Below are 19,136 nucleotides of genomic sequence, written 5' to 3'. Positions count from 1 at the left end.
ATATATATATATATATATTTGAGTATATATAATTAGTATTTATTAATACTTATAAATAGCTTTTAGTTTTTAATTTTAGCTTAAGTTTGAGTAATTTTGTGCTTGTGCTTTATTATTTTTGTGGTTTTTTTTTTACTTTCTATTTAGCTTTCATCTAATTTTACATTTCAGTACCTCAGATTAAACTTATTACAGAGGTTTATTACAGAGGTGATTTTCAAAGTCACACGACGTCCTCGCGGGACATTCATTACTACCACCAATGCAGCAGGAACCACAAGCAACGCAAAGCCCCTGAAGTTCCAAAGATAACTCCGATCCAGCACAATGTCAGGCATCAATCGCACAGAGAGACGCCGCCGACACAATGCGGCCCAATCAGGGAATTACATTAGAAGAAAAGACTTCTTAAAAAGAATCACGCCTCCGTTTTTCTGCTCCTTTCGGCATCCGGCCTCAGATAAGAGGAGGAGAAAAACTCACAGGTTTGGCAAAGCCGCCTTAAGTTGCCAGGCCGCATTAGGGGTGTGAGGCACGCTGAAAACGCCACTTCAGCAGCGAAGGATTTCCTTGGATGACAGGTCTCAGTTCTCAGGTCTCAAAATGTAAAGGCAAACAGCAGATGCTGGGATAATTCCTCTAAACGCACACCTCAGCGGCTGCCTCCACACCTCATGGGCTCATCCGCAGACCGCCCGAGTGTGACACCCAATACCTCACCCCGCTCCCAGACAGGGGGACAAACACATGAGCTGTGCTCCAAAACTTAGTGAGCTGCCTACTTAGCATTTTAAGGCGCACTCCTGATGCAAAGGCCATATAATTATGCACGACTATGCTGCTGTCTAAGATACATCGTTTTAGCCAAATTCTAAAGCAGAATTGCAAATGTGGGGTGGTGCTAGCGCAGTGGATAAGACACATGTCTTTGGCGTGAGAGACCCGGGTTCGAATCCATTGTGAAACACCAATGTGTCCCTGAGCAAGACACTTAACCCCTAGTTGCATCTAAAAAAAAATACATCTACAGTGACTGAAATGGCAACAACAACAAAAAAGTACTTGTATTTCAATCAACAATAAAACTATAGAAAAAATATATATATATAATTTAAAAATTAAAATATTAAATAATATAAAAAAATGGAATAAACAAGTAATGAACAATACGTATAAAAATATAAAATAAAATGCAGTAAAACTGAATGAAAAATATAAAATAAAATATAAATAAATAAAAAATAGAAAATTAAATAGTTTTATTAAAAATAAAATAAGAATAAAAAATAAGGCTGCATTGGGGCATGCTTAGGAGGCATGCTGGAACAATAAAAAAAATTAACAATTAACAATTAAAAATAGAAAATAAAATAAAAATAGATAAAAGTGTTAATAAAAAATAAAATAAGAATAAAATATAAAAACAAAATATAAATAAATAAAAATAGAAAATGAAACAAAATTTAAATGAAAAAAAAAACAAAATGTAAAAAAAAAAAAATAGAAAAAAAAAAAAAAAAAAAAATATATATATATATTAAACATCTTGAAGAATGGTATACCTTATATATTTCCCATTTATACTGTACAGTCAAAAATAAAAACAATTATTAAGACACCAGAAATAATTTTAGATTTTTTTTTTTTAACTAGCGGCTTACAGGACACTATAGTTCATTTGTGCGAAGATCGCAAAATAGAGTAAACTGTGACATTTTATATCCAAAAATTCTTCATACAGTGGACTAGCAGGAAAATTTGACCTGAAAAATTACCCGATCATGTTTAGCCTAAGTGTTTTTCTTTTTTGCAATCTTTTTATACCACAGACTGAACAAAAAGCATTGCTTGGCAATTGATTGAACTAAATTGGTATTATCTAATTGTGTACTTAAATTTAACAGCTGACAACTATTCAACCTAATTCATTACATTCCTTTCTATCACAGTTATGTGACACTATCAAGATGAATTTGTTCTGGCACAGTTTAACTGAGTTCTTGTCATATTTTATTACCATTTTATAAACTATAGCGAATAAACCGTGATAATGTGAGAAATGTTGAAGGTGTCTGAATACATTTTGGTTTGAATCTTCTTCTATTTAAACCTAATTTTAACAACCATGTCATATTTGTGATTTCCATTGACACACCACATGTTCACAGCACATACAGTATATTACAACCAATGTGATTTAACCACATGATCAGGGTGCATTTAAGGAGGAAAGCATTAACATCAGAAGTGAAATACTTACTAGATACTAAACACTTACACCAAGTACTGAAATATTCCGAAGTAGGACAGAATTATTACACACATTAATTAAGAAAGTGAAAACTTCCAAAAAGGACTTTAAGGCAGATTCAGCCAAATAAACTAAAATATAACTGACATTCACAAACTTTAATTCCATTACATGCCGCAAAAAGCAGCTAATTAACTTTCCTACACACTTCAGTTCTTCATATAAAAATCAGATGACTGTGCAAAAGAAAAAAATAGCCTTTAAAATAATATTCCCATTTTAAATAGGATTTCACACCTACCTAAATGGAAATGAGTTAATCAGAACATTTTAAAAGTACAGCAGTTAAGCAAATACAAAGTTAAAGTTGCTGAAAGTGACATTTCCTAACTTCCAGGAGACTCTGAATAAGTCCACTCCTCTCCAAAATACCACCATCAAGTCACATGACTGACAGCGAGAGAGGGCCTTCGATAGCAGCCCACAGTCAGTTTCCTTTTTGCTCTGGACAGCTGTCAAAGACACAAGTGTGACATCTCAGGATTCATAGTGTCTGTCAGAGAGCAGGGACCACGTCTGCAGAACATTTCATACAAAATAAAAATGATCTTCAGTGCTTTAGTAACGTAATATAAACACAACACAAATGCATTCAAAATCTATTAATAACTCAATAGAATTCCAGCATGCTTTGTTCTTCCTGTTTGTGGCTCATCACCATGGTGATCCATCATTCCACAACAATCCCAGTGAGAAGAACAGCATCCCCTAAACTAACCACAGAAACGTCCATCATTCACAAAACACTGCAGCGATCAATGAGAGCTGAATCATGCAGAAATCTCATCAAACCACTTACTTTAAAGAAAATACTGCCTTGTGAATTTTTTGTCTCAATGCAATACTGCGTGATCCTATTTAATAATCATAATCATCAGGGTATCTGCATGCTTAATACCTTTTCAGACTTATAAGAAATTAAAAATACATTAAAGGACTTAAAGATCCTCATCAAGTCATTGAATCATAGTGTTACTTATATAACAGGTACAAATCTTTTTTATTATTATTATTTTTAATGAAATTCAGTGTTCTAAGTTGGCTTAAAAAGGATTATTTTTACAGAGGAATTATAATTTTGCCCAATTACATCTTATAAATAAATACATTTTAATTTAAATAAATAAACTAACATGTAATGAAATAAAATTAATTTCCAAGTAGAGTAAATGAATAAACAAACAGCTGATTCAACTTTGGATATATATATATATATATCTCTGTAAGATTATTGGAAAGTGAATTTAGGACACTTAAGGACATAAGACATTCCACGATTTATATATATATATATATAAACTGATTTACCAAATCTTTCTAAGTTATATTAACCAGAAGCAGGGAGAACCATTAAAAGTGCATTTACGTTCATTTAAAATGATAAAAAGACAATGATACATAAAGCCGAAGAGGCTACAAATATAACACTGATGCATAAAGCTGATAAATATTACATATATTCTCTCTAATCTGTTCAGTAATAAAGGATTAACATTTTAGATGCCACACACCTCAGTACAGATGAACTTCCCTAAAGAGTTCATGTCAACTAATCAGTCTAGAAATGCAAATCACATGCACTGAAGAAAACGCTGCATCCGATCAAGTTTTAGAAGTCGAATCCGATCACAGATCTCCGGCAGGCCTGTTAAAGAAAGCGTTCTGACCTTTCCGCTCCGAGCGCTTCTTGCGTCGCCGCTTGAATCGGGTCCTGACGAGGCAGTAGTAGGCCCCCATGCAGTGTGCGGCGTCCACAACCAGGGCCATGGCCGATTGACCTCGACGCTGGGAGCCTACCTGACAGCACTGCCCTGTTCTGTGTTTCTGAGGCACTCACCAGCCCACTTCCCTCGCTCCACCACACACACAAAAACACATGCGTGATCTCCTCCCCCTCCTCTGCGTTTCGCTACTTGGTGAGAGGAGAGAGAGAAGCAGGAAGCTCAGAGGAGAGGACACAAGTAGAGCTTTACAAGGTTCGACAGAGTAAACAGACTGCTGGATATTTCTCACTTCCCTTCTCTATCACATATCCTGCTATTTTACCTGAGGCAAGATCAGTCTGCTCTCGCCAGTTCAGGTGATGACATCACAGCACCCTCAGCCAATCGAAAGCCTGGGTTACTCCCCTCACATCCTTTCAACAAGACTACTTTCTTTACCAGAAAAACTGCTTGTGTTTCATATTTCAATTCTTGTTCTGCTGCAGCAAACCCTGCAATGCAATGCGTGTAAGACAGTTTTTTTTATAGATGACTAATACTAAAACCAAAAAAAAATCCATACTAGAAATGAAAAATAAATAAATAAATACATTTGAAAAATCCTTTAACTTACTTTATTTCAGCTTGTTGCCAGGGCAGTATTTCATTCAGTTTAATGAAAAAAAGAGAATAAAAACTATATAAACGTAATTACTATAACTACTATAACAATAACTTTTAAATAACATTAATAAAAACTAAAATATTACATAGAAAGTATGTAGATGTAAAAAGTACAGCCAAAAGTCTGTTCACACAAGACGTGTTCAACAAATTTACAAATTTAAGTATATAAGTAGCTAAGATGGGAAATGAGCACATCAGCGACTTAATATATTCCAGCTCACTTTCCACGTGAATTTAACAGCTACACAGAAAACACTCATCCATGCAACTTCTGAAGAAGCTCAGAGCCAATATTTGATGTTGTGCTTTAGGAAAATCTATGAAAAAAAATTAAATAAATAAATCAGATATTTCCAAAGCTAGTGGCTAAAAAGGTTCTTAGAAATTCAGATTTACACTAGGCATGATCACTAGATTATGAAATGCACCCGCTGTTTAGTGCAATTCATGAAATATTTCATCATGAAGCGGTCTGGATCTTCTGGCTCTGTATCAGCTCACGTTCAGGTTCAGTCTGAAACTCTAACGCCATCATGAGCCCAACGCAAACCATTGCACCTCATCCAGTACAGTTACTGAGCAGATAACCACCAGTGATCCACACACATTCACTCACAGCTGTATAAAATGACTTAAGAAAAGCAATCATCCAGATTTGAGTACACAAACACATACATTGATTTTTCAGAATACATCTATAAACAGTCCAGGCTCAAGATTCTCAAGAGCCTAGAAACTAAATAATAATAATCACTATTATTATTATTATTATTGGGAAATTATATACATTGGGGAAACATCTATAAAATACTATCATTTCCAATCAGAATAATATTAAAAGCCTTATAATAAATAATCATCTAACAGTTATAAACAAACCAACAATTATTAAACTTCACCAAAAAAGTGGTGTTTTGGACAGGACCGGGAGGGAGGGAGGGAGGGAGGGGAAGAGAGAGAGAAAGAAAGAAAGAAAGAAAGAAAGTGTTTTTCAGACGTTTTGGTGCACAATTTTGGTACCGTTTGCAAACCTTGTATGGAGTAAAATAATGGTTGATTCAATGCAGCTCTAAAAATTGTATGCATTAAAAGCAACATGGTAGCTACTCTGTGGACAGTACAATTTGTCCAGTAAATGTGTGAATGAATCAAAGATGTCACTGGGGTCAGAGCAGGATATGTGCACATTTAGCTCTCCAGCAGCCTCTAATGGAAAACAGTGGAACTACAGCTTTACCTCAAAGACTATCAAGCATTCAGTGGCTGTGATTACTAACACACAAGCAAAAAGTACCTGAACTACACTGAAAGGACTGAAGCCATTTAATCGCTCAATACTGAACATTAATGGGTCAGCATGACTTTTTTTTTTTTTTTTTTTAAGAAATTCAGAAATTAGTTAGTAAGGATGTATTGAATTTATGAAAAGTGACAGTAAAGACATTTGTAACGCTGAAGTTCTATTCACCAAAGAGCCCTAAAAACATAAATTACCAAACAAACAGTAAGCAGCACAACTGTTTTTAACAGTTATAATAACATTACAATAACATAATAATAACATTATAAAAGAAACGTGACCCTGGACCACAAAACCAGTCATAAGGGTAAATTTGTTCAAAAATGAGATTTATACATCTGAAAGCTGAATAAATAAGCTTTCGGTTGATGTATGGTTTGCTAGGATACAACTATTTGAAAATCTGAAATCTGAGGGAGCAAAAAAAATGTAAATATTGAGGAAATCTCCTTTAAAGTTGTCTTAATGAAGTTCTTAGCAATGCATATTACTAATCAAAAATTACATTTGTAAACGTTTACAGCAGGAACTTTACTAAATATCTTCATGGAACATGATCTTTACTTAATATCCTGATGACTTTTGGCATAAAAGAAAAATTGATCATTTTGACACACACAATGCATTTTTGGCGATTGCTACATATATATCCCATCGACTTAAGACTGCAGGGTCACAAATATTTCTTGAGCACCAAATCAACATATTAGAATGATTTTTGAAAGATCATGTGACACTGGAGACTGGAGAAACGATGCTGAAAAATCAGTTTTCATCACAGGAATAAATTACATTTGAAAAAAAACATTCAAATAGAAAACAGTTCTTTTAAATTGTACTAAAAAAAGTATTTCTCAGTAGCATGGATGTGATTCCCGGGAAAGCAAGAACTGATAAAATATGTACCTTGAATGCAATTTAAGTGTCTGCTAAATGCATCAATGTAAATATTGCAAAACCCTACATGAGACATAAAACCAGAAATCAGAAGATACACACCTGGGTTTCCACTGGCCCTCAGAGCAGCTCTAACGCTTGTTCACCAAGCCTGCACAGACACAAGAAAGAAAACAAATAAAGAATTTAACACCAAATATCAGCATAACACCACAACGGTATGTTTCTACCTTTGAGTAAAGTGATATTCCACAACATCACTTCACAGACACATTATCCACTCGCACACTGCCAGTAACGTTTAGATATGATCTCCAGCTACTGCAGATTTAGTTTCAATCCTCCGTCACGTCACCAACTTTCCAAGAGTCTCCAAGCTTTCACCTGCCCGTGAACGCCACAAAAACATGACCTAACGGCTGTGCTAAACGCATCAGGTGACGTGTCCACTGCATGAGAACAACATGATCTCAGCTATAAATGTCCCTCATAAAAGTGGAAGAGGAAAAATAAGAGTCTCTCGGTCCAAAGGCCTGGTCGGACACAGACAGGAATGACCCGAAATCAGACAGGAGTGAAGAAGATGCAAATTGAGAAAAAGAAAGATGGGAGTTAATTTCACAATCATAGCAGGAGATGCACAAAGTAAAGATATTCCCTCCTTTGAGTTCCTTAAATCACACTTTGCATCAATAGGAAGATCTGCAAATGCTTTATGGAGGGAGGAAAAATGAAAAAGCAGCCAATTAAAAACAGTGGCGAGGCCAAACCATACATCTCCATGCAGCACGTTTCTTTAACCCTCACAGCCTCCTTGTGTTCACTGAGGATACATTGTCTTGTTTTCTAAAACCACTGTTTAATTAACATCTGTGCTGATTCTTCAGTAGCGCACCATTGTGTGTTTGCAGTGTGAACTGAATGCAATGAGGAAAAAAAATAATTATAATAGAAACACAATAAATATTAGTCTGACTTTCAATTTCACCTTTCTTCAAGACTGCATGCAAATGAAAGTGATAGTTCATCTACTTGAAAGTTTATGTTATTTTTTTGACCGATTCATCTCAAGAAACAGCTAGAGTAACCGTTCCCACAGTTTAAAGAGATATTTCACCCCAAATGAAAAATCTGTCATCATTTAATCACCCCATGTCATTCCAAATCTGTATGACTTTCTCTGGGCTGTGGAAAACGAGAGAAGATATTCTGAAAATGTCTCTGTTTTTGCCAAAAACAATGTAAGTTAATGGGGTCCGATGTTGTTTTGATTCCAAATGTCTTCAAAATATAATTTTCTTGTGTTATGCATAAGAATTTTGCAGACAAGGCAGTGTTATGAAGCCAGAATGTTCCTTTTTGGGGGAATTATCTCTTTAAGCTGTGGAAACACTATATTCACATGCAAATAACACTAAACTAGTTCTTGTAAATAATCAGTCAAAAATGCACAAACTTTCAGGCTGATGAACTATCACTTTTAACAGACTGAATCAGTCTAACAAATTACTCAATGAATTTGTCAAAATGAAAATGAACACCAGATATATCGGACCGATGACATGAGCATTCAATGAAAGTGAAGAAGAACTGAGGTCTTCAAAAAGGACAGAAAAAATAAACAAAACATAATAGTAGTATAAAAGAAACACACATCTTGTGTACATTATACAGTTTGCAGCATTGCTTTCACGTGGCTTGGCAAGACTAAAAATATACAGTACGTTTGTCATTTTTAAATCTTTATAATCCCTGGTGAACATTTACTTCCAAAATAGTTCCATTTGTAAACCACAGATATAGATTTGGAATGACATGGGGTTATTTTCTGCAGTAAACACTGATATACATAGCTGTCCAGAGTCAATCCAAACACTTTTCATATTTTTCTTTTTTTTTTTTTTTTGAGACCTCAGATTTAGCAAGCGAGCTGTGAAGCATATAAATCACCTCTTTCACTTCCAGCCAGCTGAGTTCAGCACAGACTGAAGAGAAGCAGAAAAGCGCTGAGCATCTTTCCGAAGCTATAGTCAAAGACTAAAGTGAGCCTTAAACTTGTTAAGGTCAGTTGCTGTCCGTTCTTTCATTTCAACATGTCTGAGATGTCTTAAAATACTGCCATTTTAGGTCTTTTTTAAGCAGTATTAAAGTAAAAAAAAAAATCTTTAGTTATTTAGTCACTAATACCTGGACTGAAAACCATTAGATTGTTTTAGTGTCTTTTCTATTTATTGCACATCTATTGTACATCTTAAAAGACACAAAATAATCTAAAAGAAAGTTGTTACATAAATTATAATTCCTGTAGCTCAACTGGCAATAACACTTTAATATAGGGACCAGTTCTCACTATTAACTTGCTGCTTATTAGCAAGTTATTAACATATTGGCTGTTATTAGAACTTATAAAGTACATATTCTGCATGACCATATTCAGCAACCCTAACCCTACCCAAAACTTAAAAAAACTACCTTACTAACTATTAATAAGCAGCAAACTTGGAGTTTATTATGGCAAAGGTTGTAGTTAATGGTTTGTTAATAGTGAGAATCGGAACTTAAAATAAAGTGTGACCACAGAAGCAAGTGCTAAATTAAACACATTTATAACCACAAACAAATCTTAATCCATACAACAACAAAAAATCACTTTATTACTTTATGATCCTAAAACCACTAGATATCAGAAATGATAGACCAAGCAGAGAGAACATTGTTTAGGTCACAGGGGGCGCTGTTGCCCTTTTCTTTATGGTGTTTGTCAACACGTTTCTACACATAAAAATGAAAAAACGACAGAGAATTTCAAAATCAAACTCATCATGCTGTTAAAATAAACCCTAAAACTGTATATATACTGTAAGCTAATGTGACTAGTGAGAGATTAAGAGTACCAGGGCAACAACGCCTAAAACAATGGAGTAAAGTGCTCAACTTTCTTAGTGTCTCCTCACTCAGTTTCCTCAGGGGCAGTTTTATTTCCATTATACTAAATACAATTTGATGGCTGAACAACTGTTTTAGGGCTGGAAATGCCGGCGGGTACCACACAATTAGGGGGCCACAGAATCAACTGAGAGGAGAAGTTTCAAGAGCAGAGCAAGTAATCCAGAGAGCAGCCAAGTAACACACCGCAATCTGCATTTAACAGCATTGTGTGACCACAGCTAAAATGTTGAGAGGGACATCTTTAAGCAGCACAGACAGTCAGACGACAGGCTCCTCAGTCAGACTAAATGGGATGTGGGAGTCACGCATGTTTGGATCCGAGGGCCTGAACTTCAGCTGTAGAGGACAAAAGGCTAATTGCAGATATGCTCTTCATTACAACGATAAAATTACTCCCCCGTCAACCCTCGCCTCCTCCGCATTTAACAGTGGTCTAAGAAAAGAGGCGATAATGAGCTCTAACTGTCTTGTGTACTCGCGTTTCTTCTTGTGAAGCTTTGCAGGAATAGTTCACACGAAGAAGAAACTTCCTGTTGAACAAAGCTCTGTTACATTTTAGGCACATGCACTTTTGGCAGGTAAAAAAAAAAAACACCAGCCAATCACAAGCCTTCTCATTTCCGAGTATCGCACATGCTAAGCGGTTTCCTAAATCTCATTCCTTTGCCATGCCTTCTACAGTGTTTGACTGTCTCAAGATCAAAGCATACCAGATGAGACCGGTTTTAATGCTGCCAATGAAACCAAGAGAAACGCTACACAGCGTTGCCATATTCAGTTCAAACAAAGCGGAGGAATTCAATAAAAGAATACATAAATCACACCTCCAGACAGAACAGAGAGTTCTCTAAGACAGGGAAAAAATACAGATAAAGGAATGAGGAGTCCCTGCCAACAACAGACAGCTAAGGTGAGAAATCAGTCGGGGTTGAAACCGTTCCCATAAAACAAGAACCATACGGTTTGCAACCCACCGTTTGATGCATGTTAGTACCTGAGTTCATCTAATGTTTAATAATACCTCTTTTAAGTAATAAAAGGTGTCTAGTTTTAAAACTAATTACAGTTTTTCTCTTTACTGCTGAGGTAAAAATTTGGGAGAGAAATTTGGTTGTAACAATGAAAAAAGCACAAGGTAATGATTTTATTATTATTTTTTGTATTTATTTTTCAGAAACACTGTGTTGTGTATTTACATTTTTCTGGTATATTTTAAATATTTCTTAAAAAATGATAAGCTGATGCTTTTATTAGTAATAGTAGTAATATATTTCTGTCACAGTTTCTTCAAGTTAAACCAAACTTTTATTTTGATGGGTTGATGTGAAGACCTTTAAGTTTCTGTTTGTATATGATATGACAATAGCCTTTTCTCAAAAGAAATGGTAAAATGCTAATGCAGCGACTCACACTCAGAGCAATTCTAGAGATTGTTTGTGTTAATGTACCCATATATTGATGTGCGTTGTAAATGAAACCGCACATATAAACCATTAATTCACACACAGACAAGCAGGATCAAATTTAAACAGTATTTTTGTGGTTTAATATTCAGACACTAGTCCATATTATGTTTTGATTTAAATGTACTGACCTACTTCTGATTTATGGCAAATACCATGACATTCTGCATTATACAGTAAAATTTAATTTTTATGACTGGATTCTGCGATTCTGCATTTTGTGCATCTTGGAAATCAATAGGCCCTAGTATACTGTTCCATCCAAATAATAGTTAATAGCAAAAATTCAAAATGTAAAATTAAATCAAATTAAATTAAAACATACATTGTATAAAGAAATAATATAATTTACCACTATACCGTAATTATTATTGTGGTTATGATGACCTCAGATGCACTTACCACCTTCTTCCAAAAGGGGGCGCAAGCACTCAGAATCACTGAAACGTACAGTACAGAAGGTAACTTCCACTGTATGTACTAGAGATTAGATGGAGGTGAAGGCTGCCAAGAAGATTCTACAGTAGAGTGCACATGGAATGCAGAGAAGAACAGAGGCATTCTCGCTGTCAGTCATCCCCGGACTCGGAGGCCTTCCTCAGGGCGACAGAACCTGCTAGGATGAAGCATGGCCAGAGAGAGTGATAGAGAATGAGAGGGCGGGAGATGCAGACAGGCTATTTTCCCACAGGGAATCAAGACTGTAGATCCTCATGAACATGACGTAGAGGGCAGAAGCTTGTGTGCCCATCTCTGCTGCAGTGTACCGCCAGGCTGTTTCACCCATCCCACCCCTCCTCACAACAGTTCCGCTGGAAGAGCAGGGCACGAAATATAGAGCCATCAGACAGTGAAAAAGACATGAGGGAAAATTACTGCTGCAGCCCCAAGTGTGAACTTCCGACAGCAGAGTCAGTAGGATATTGAATTTATTTTAAGATGCCTGGCTAATATCCTGGGGTTTGTATAGTTACCTTAAGTCAACGCAGCATATACAAGCAAGGCACAAACATTGCAAACGTGCAACAGAGATTCAGTCAAAGTGTACCTTGCAAACTAGCTCCTCTGTAATATCAACAACATCATTTGGAAAAACAACATCCTCTGGTTTCTACCAAGTCGTGGAGACGATCTCAAACGCTGATCGCATGGCCTGAATCAACACTGTCAACACCCACAGGGCCTGCAGAACAAAGGTTGAGACAACCAGAGCGAAGCAGGGGAATAGGTCTTGGTGTGGAATGACGTGCAAGGCCGGTGTTTAATCTCCTTCCCGAGAACTTAAAAATCCAAATCCAAATCTTGCGCCTCCACTCTTTACTTGCACTTGACAGATTGGGGTTGGTTGGTTGTTTGTGGTGCGTTTTAGTATTCCCTGGGGCTTGCTATTTGGGTCAACTCTCCAGGGAGAAGCATGGATAGTGTGCAGAAACCAGCTGGCTGGCACAGCTGGAGCTCATGGAACCTACCGGGTGACATCTGCAGTACTGAGGCCAAGGGCAGGTACCCAACTTTGCCACCTGGGCACTGATTAGGCCTTCAGGGAGTGAGCAAACTCAGGAGAAGACCCTTAAAACCGAGAGGGCGATCTGTCAAATATACTTCTGTGGTGTAGACTTTTCCTAAGCCTTGGAGGGTGTCTTGTAATGTGAAAATTACGGTGACACAGCGCAGATTGTACCTCCCAGGCCAGGACAAATGAGGGAAGTACCATAACCCCCCCTGCCCCCGCACACAAAAAATCAGCCCCAACAAAGCCTGCTCTGTAAATGCATCAATAAGACTAAATCTGTTTCTATTGAGCTAAGAGTTTTGCTCTTTGGCAGAGACCGAAACCCAGTGATTACCGAGGTCCAGCACCAACCTGTGACAATCCAGACCAGTTACAGCTCTGAGGATAAGATCTTTCACAACACTCTTGACCGCCCTTGTCGGAGCAGTGGAACAATGCCTCTGAGTTTTTTCCCACGCAGGATTGCCTGAGGTACTCCAGCTTGTGTTACAGCAGTTGTGTTTAAGTAGGCCAGGAGTATCTAAAAGAGATTGAAAGAGTTTAGGGATCTCACACTGTGCTTAAGGGGGCACTGAGGACAGTTGAATCAGCCAAAAATAAAAACTGTCATCATTTATTCACCCTATTGTCATTGCTAACCTGTATGATTCTCTTTCTTCTGCGGAACACAAAAGACGACATGCAGAGCAAAGTTTCAGCAGATTTGGTCAATATTATGAGAGTTGACAGAGTTCAACATTCCAAAAAGGACGTGAAAGTCGTCTGAAGCAAGATGATGCTTTGTATGATGAAAAGATCGAAATCGAGATCCATATCCACTCTCAAATAACACAAGTCAGTGCACACACAGGTGTCACAAACCTCAAATGTCATGATTCTCTTCATCATGTGATGTGAAGGATTTAGTCTGTGTATGGATGCTAATACATGTTTTGGATTGATTTGAATGAATAAAGGTATTAATTTCCGATTTCATAAATCTGTTGAATTGTATGAATTCATTTCACAGTACTATTCATTTCACACTCTGATGGCTTTTATAATACAGTATGGACAAACAAATGTCATCTTTTGTGTTCTCCAGAAGAAAGGTGTCATAGAGGTTTGAAATAATATCAGGGTAAGTAAATGAGAAAACATTTTGTAGAAATAAAAAAAATCTGCCGCGAAAATCCGTGACTTTAAAATTAAACTTTACACAAAATCATCTGAAAATACAGACTTTACACTGCACTGCATTTTCTTGGGCTCTGATCGGGACTCTAGATCAGTTTTCCCAAAGCAGAGGTCTTGGAGTACAACCAAGAATATGATAATGGATGTCTCTCTTTACCGGACAGACCAATTCCAGGTCTTGGAGTCTCTACTATCAGTTAAATCAGGTGTGTTTGATTATGAAGACAAAGTGTGCAGTGTTGAAGGTACTCCAGGATCAACATTTCTTCCAATCAGTACCTAACCGGCTAAGACTCATTGATCAAAAATTTTTTTTAATTAGTGCTGTCATTTAAAAAAAAACGTATTAATCACAAATCTTTTCTGAAATTAACTTTAAATTATGCCGCGTGGAAGAAACATGCACACTGTGATGTACAGTAAATAAGCACGGAAAAGAAGCGCATGGCGGAACACGTGAAGGAGATGCACTGAAAGAAAGCACATTCACTCTATGAGTTAGTTACACATTAGTAAACACATTAGTTAATTCATTAGTTACCAAAAACTGCCAATGAAATGTTCTTCTAAACATTCATTAATCTTTAGGGTTGAATCATTAATTTTAGGGTTGCAAAAAGGTAGAAAATGTCCGGTAAATTTCGAAATATGAATCCTGCATGTTCTGTGTAAATGAACGAATGGCAGAGATGTGCGGGTTTGTTTACTACATAGACTGAAGCACGTGACGCTTGCAGTAATTTCAGCATCTGGGGACATAAATACATAAACAACACCACCAGAACTGTTCTGAGTCACTTCACAAGCATTTTACCGTTTCATCTGAGTAAAACCAGTGTCAATTTAAAGGTATTCCCGGTGACCCATCAGTATTGTGTATAACAAGGCTACAGCATGAGGTAAAGAGAAACAGGAAGGAAACCTCTGAATGGTGATGACTGCAGTCTGTAGAGGAGGGCGTAGAGTTTAAAGTTGGCCGCCGGTCTACCCAGCATCCATCTCTCCAATCAGTGGGCTTACTCCAAAGCAAACACAGCCATTTCCATTGAACATGGCTGCTTGTAATTCCTGAATAACCTCATGGGGGAAGGGACAAGTATGATATGAGATTGTGTTCTCCATCCCGTCTGATTCAATCTTAAACTCAGAACAATAAGACAAGCTTTCCTCCATCCAACATCAACATCAGGCTGCGCCCTTATCTGTCTCTATCCCAACACTATACAACATCTGGCCATCTACAACACCCCCAGACGAGCGAGCCAGGCACACACCAGCCAAACCCAGACAACTGTTTGCCTGACAGAAAGACTGATAACCACAAAGGGTTCATCCAATCTGCTGTATATCATTTCACAGGAATTATGTTCAGAGGAAACCTCATTAACCCCACCTGCAATTCAGTGACACAAAAAGCCCCGAGGAAGGAAAAAAAAAAAAAGAGCTGGAGGTGGTAAATTGCTTCAGAAGACCTGTCTAAATCAGATCAATCATTAGCATACAGCAACCATCGTCCCAATCAAACGCAACCTTCAGATGATCTTTTGAGGGAGCAGGTGATCATACAAAAGCACACAAAAGAGAAGGCCTGTTTGTGTTTGCACTGTGCAAACATTTATTTTCTACAGGGTTGTTTCTTTTTCTTGAGTGATTTAAGAATTCAGGATTCTTAAATCCAGTTCAGGATTTAAGAATTGGAACAATTTCATTCACCATTTGGACTTTGAGCAGACCAACAGGAAGCTACACTGAAATTTGGAACGTAATTCGATTTGGTTACACCCACAGGAAGTTAAATTGCAATAACTAGGGTAATGCATTCTAGGAATTGAAATCAATCTATCTATCCATCTGCAAGGCTCTCAAACCTTTAAAAACTTTCAAACAAGTCTTTTCAAGCTTTGCTTTTCTAGGTCAATGTCAATTAGCTAATTCTTCATTTCATTCATATTTAAATTGCAATTCTGCAACTTGCATGCTACCTCAATTGAAACAGTCAAAGTAGTCAAAGTACATTACAAATATCTGAAGTTCAGAACAAATAGGATATTAGCAGTATTACAAATGCATTCTCTTGGAATCTGCAAACCAAAGATCCAGATAAAATGTAATAAGTCCATCTAAGCCTACAATACTCATAGCCAACTTCACAAAGTGATTTAGTCATGTAACCCAAATTCACAGAAACAAACGATGTGCTTTGCTACTCCTGAAAATCAATATTCAGTGTTCATATTTTACATTCAAGGCATCACCAATGGATTGGCAGCATAATCCATTACGATGACATTTCTATCATCTCTTTAAACACATCATCACTTCAGCTTGAGGCTCTAATCAATCCAGTCAGAGCCTTTCCGTGGGGTCAGCCGTGCAGAACAGCAGCAGCTGTGATGAGGTAATTTGGAGCCCTAGCGGCACCCACTGATGGGCCATGGTACATTCTCAATGGCCCTCAATGACAAACGGAGCTCCTGTGAAATGGAAACACGCTCTGGTTTCACCTCAGTAAGAAAAATAATGATAGACTATTATGAGAGGTTACTCTGCTTGTGTTAACAGACAAGGTACGCTAAGTGTAATGTGCTCTTATGACAACTGACGAGGTAAGTCAGGTCCCAACATCAGAGAAGTAATATCGATTTTACCCATGCGCTTTTGCCTAATTTCGTTATCCTGGGTCAAAAATGACTGCCCTTTTAAAAACTGCTTGTAAATCTATCATTATGTTATATTAATCACCAAATCTTGAATTCAACCTTTTTATTAACCTTTTTATTAATTTTCTTTCAATTAGCATGAGTTTTGTATAGGGCTGGGTATCAATTCAGATGTCCCTATTCAATTTGATTTCGATTCTCAAGCTCTCGATACATTTTTTTTTAGTTACATTCAGTGAACACCATTTATATACCATGATATTTCTAAAAAATGTAAACATTGTTTTACAAATGGTGAATTAATAAAAAAAATAAACCACAGGCCTGTATTTTAAACCTTTTTTTTTGTATAGGGTCCTTTTTTGAACAACAATAGGGTCCTATAATATGATGTTTTTATTTTTTCAAGTAATCAGATGAAGACAAAACATTTAATTTATCCTAATCAAATGAGAATTTAACCCTTTTATTTTTGGGCAAACAAAGTGCTGCACAACAGAGGTTTACTGTTAAAATTCTGAAAAAAATGTGATTAGTCCTTTAAAAATAAATATTTATTAATATGTATTAGCAGTAGTAGCATTAAGTTTTAAGACTGCTAAATAAAAATGTATTCTGACGTTTCTTAAAGTTAAACTATAACATTACTTTTATTTTGACGGGTTGCTGTGGGAACTGTATATGTGATATGACGCTAGTTTTCTCAAATGAAACCGTAAAATGCTAATGAAGTGAATCTCAGAGCAGCTGGATATGATATTTGTGTATTCATATCATTGTAGTGAGACAGCAGAAGTTGAAAACACAGCGAGCGTCATAAACAAAACATCCGCCATTCATTCATTCATTCATTGATTGCGGACATCATGCCACCTTATGCATGATATCAAATGCTTCTGCAGATTTATATCATTCCTATAGCATTTCACCTAAACATTGTGAATCAAGCGTACGGCTTTGTTCTTAGTTCTCATCAACAGTATCTCTCTGCCATGATAAGCACTGAATGAATGACAGGCTTTCCATTGTAACATCATGCAAGGTAAATAAGGAGACATCTAGTGTAGAAGAGTAGTGATAAGATTCACGTTAATCAGATCTTGTTTTAAATGTGTGCTGAAATAATTACCGGAAAAGATTGATTAGTGGCTTTTGAGAATCGATATCGAATCGGTGTAATTAAAAAAAATATATATACATTTTGCCCAGCCCTAGTTTTTAATTAAATTTTTTCACTTGAATTATATGCATTTATGGTATAATTACTAAATTTTTGTGTCAATGCATGTTCATGTTTACCACAAACAATACACTGTTATATTAATTCAACACATGCAGCACAGCAAAAAAATAGACTCTGTTTGAAAACTGATGCAGATGCACCGCTTCTAAATGCACTGCCAGACCACAACTGTGTATGCTTAAATCAATTAACATGAGCGGAAAAAATACACACAACATATGCACTGCAAACAGAGTATTGCAAGTGTGCATGACTGCACTGTCTCCAGGAAAGCGTGCAAGTGTTGAATGGTTTAAACACTAGCAAGAAATAAAAAGAAAAAATGCAATTTATAAACTTTAGTGACGAAGCGACACTGCCTCCATAGTGCAAGTGACAACTCCTGTTTCGACTGTGCAGCGTGCAGCTCACTTATATAGTCCAGACACAATGTGATGTGCAATTTGAGAGAGAAAGAGTGCGTGCGGTGATTCACTCACGCTGTTTGTGAAATGATGTCTCAGAGAAACTTTTTCAAATGACTTTCAGTTATTTAATGAAGAAATATGAATTGTACCTCACCTAAAGCATTATTTCACCCGCGCAGGACAGAGACTGAGACGGAGCCACTGCATTACATGCCAAACCTCTCACGGCAGGCACGTCAACAGCTTGACATCGGTTTTATGAGACCACTGATCAATCATCCCAAAGATATTATCGGCCGATTGTGATAAGTAGCTGATCAATCGGAGCACCCCTAGAGTGTACAAAAGTGTTTAAGCATTAAAAGAATTAAAAGAACCATAAAGGTATAATAAAAAATGTTCAGTGTCATAGCACAACGGTGTTGAAATGGATATATAGATTCTGTCTTTGCAGCAAAGCAACGGCTGAGGCCTTTTCCTCAGAGGAAAAACAAAACTGAAAAACACAACAATATCTGACACTACTACTCTGATCAGATAGCGCTGAACCATCTTCCAGACGGCGTGCAACAGGGCCGATTTGTGGTCTATGATTTCAAATATCACACCATAAATCACACGCAGACATATTCCTCACAGCAGAAGCACCAGTTGTCGCTTGGAGGAGGAGTTTGAGAACAAACTGCCATTCTGCTTTTGTGCATCCTAAACACCTCCTCCTTCCCTTGGATCCATTTCAAATCAAGCCTGTTTATAAACTGAATTATAGGATACTGAAATGCCTATGTACATCCGTGGTCCTAATACACAGGAAGCTAGTATTTACC

The 19,136-nt window shown here is 36.8% G+C and overlaps 1 protein-coding gene across 4 annotated transcripts in view; it reads right to left on the bottom strand.

Moving 5' to 3' along the window:
• The window catches only part of LOC132095495 (double-stranded RNA-specific editase 1-like), a 188,359-nt gene that overhangs the window by 61,105 nt on the left and 108,118 nt on the right, over positions 1 to 19,136 (bottom strand). For 3 of the 4 annotated variants that reach the window (XM_059500548.1, XM_059500547.1, XM_059500550.1), the window contains one exon: positions 7,001 to 7,049. The exons of the other annotated variant lie outside the window; for it this stretch is intronic. The gene's annotated coding sequence lies outside the window, so the exon portion shown is untranslated. The remainder of the gene's footprint in view (positions 1 to 7,000; positions 7,050 to 19,136) is intronic. 4 annotated transcript variants of the gene reach the window in all.

Source organism: Carassius carassius, chromosome 19 (genome assembly GCF_963082965.1).
Source record: "Carassius carassius chromosome 19, fCarCar2.1, whole genome shotgun sequence".
Lineage (NCBI taxonomy): Eukaryota > Metazoa > Chordata > Actinopteri > Cypriniformes > Cyprinidae > Carassius > Carassius carassius.
Note: the sequence above shows the minus strand (reverse complement) of the source record. Positions and strands in the feature narration are given on the sequence as shown.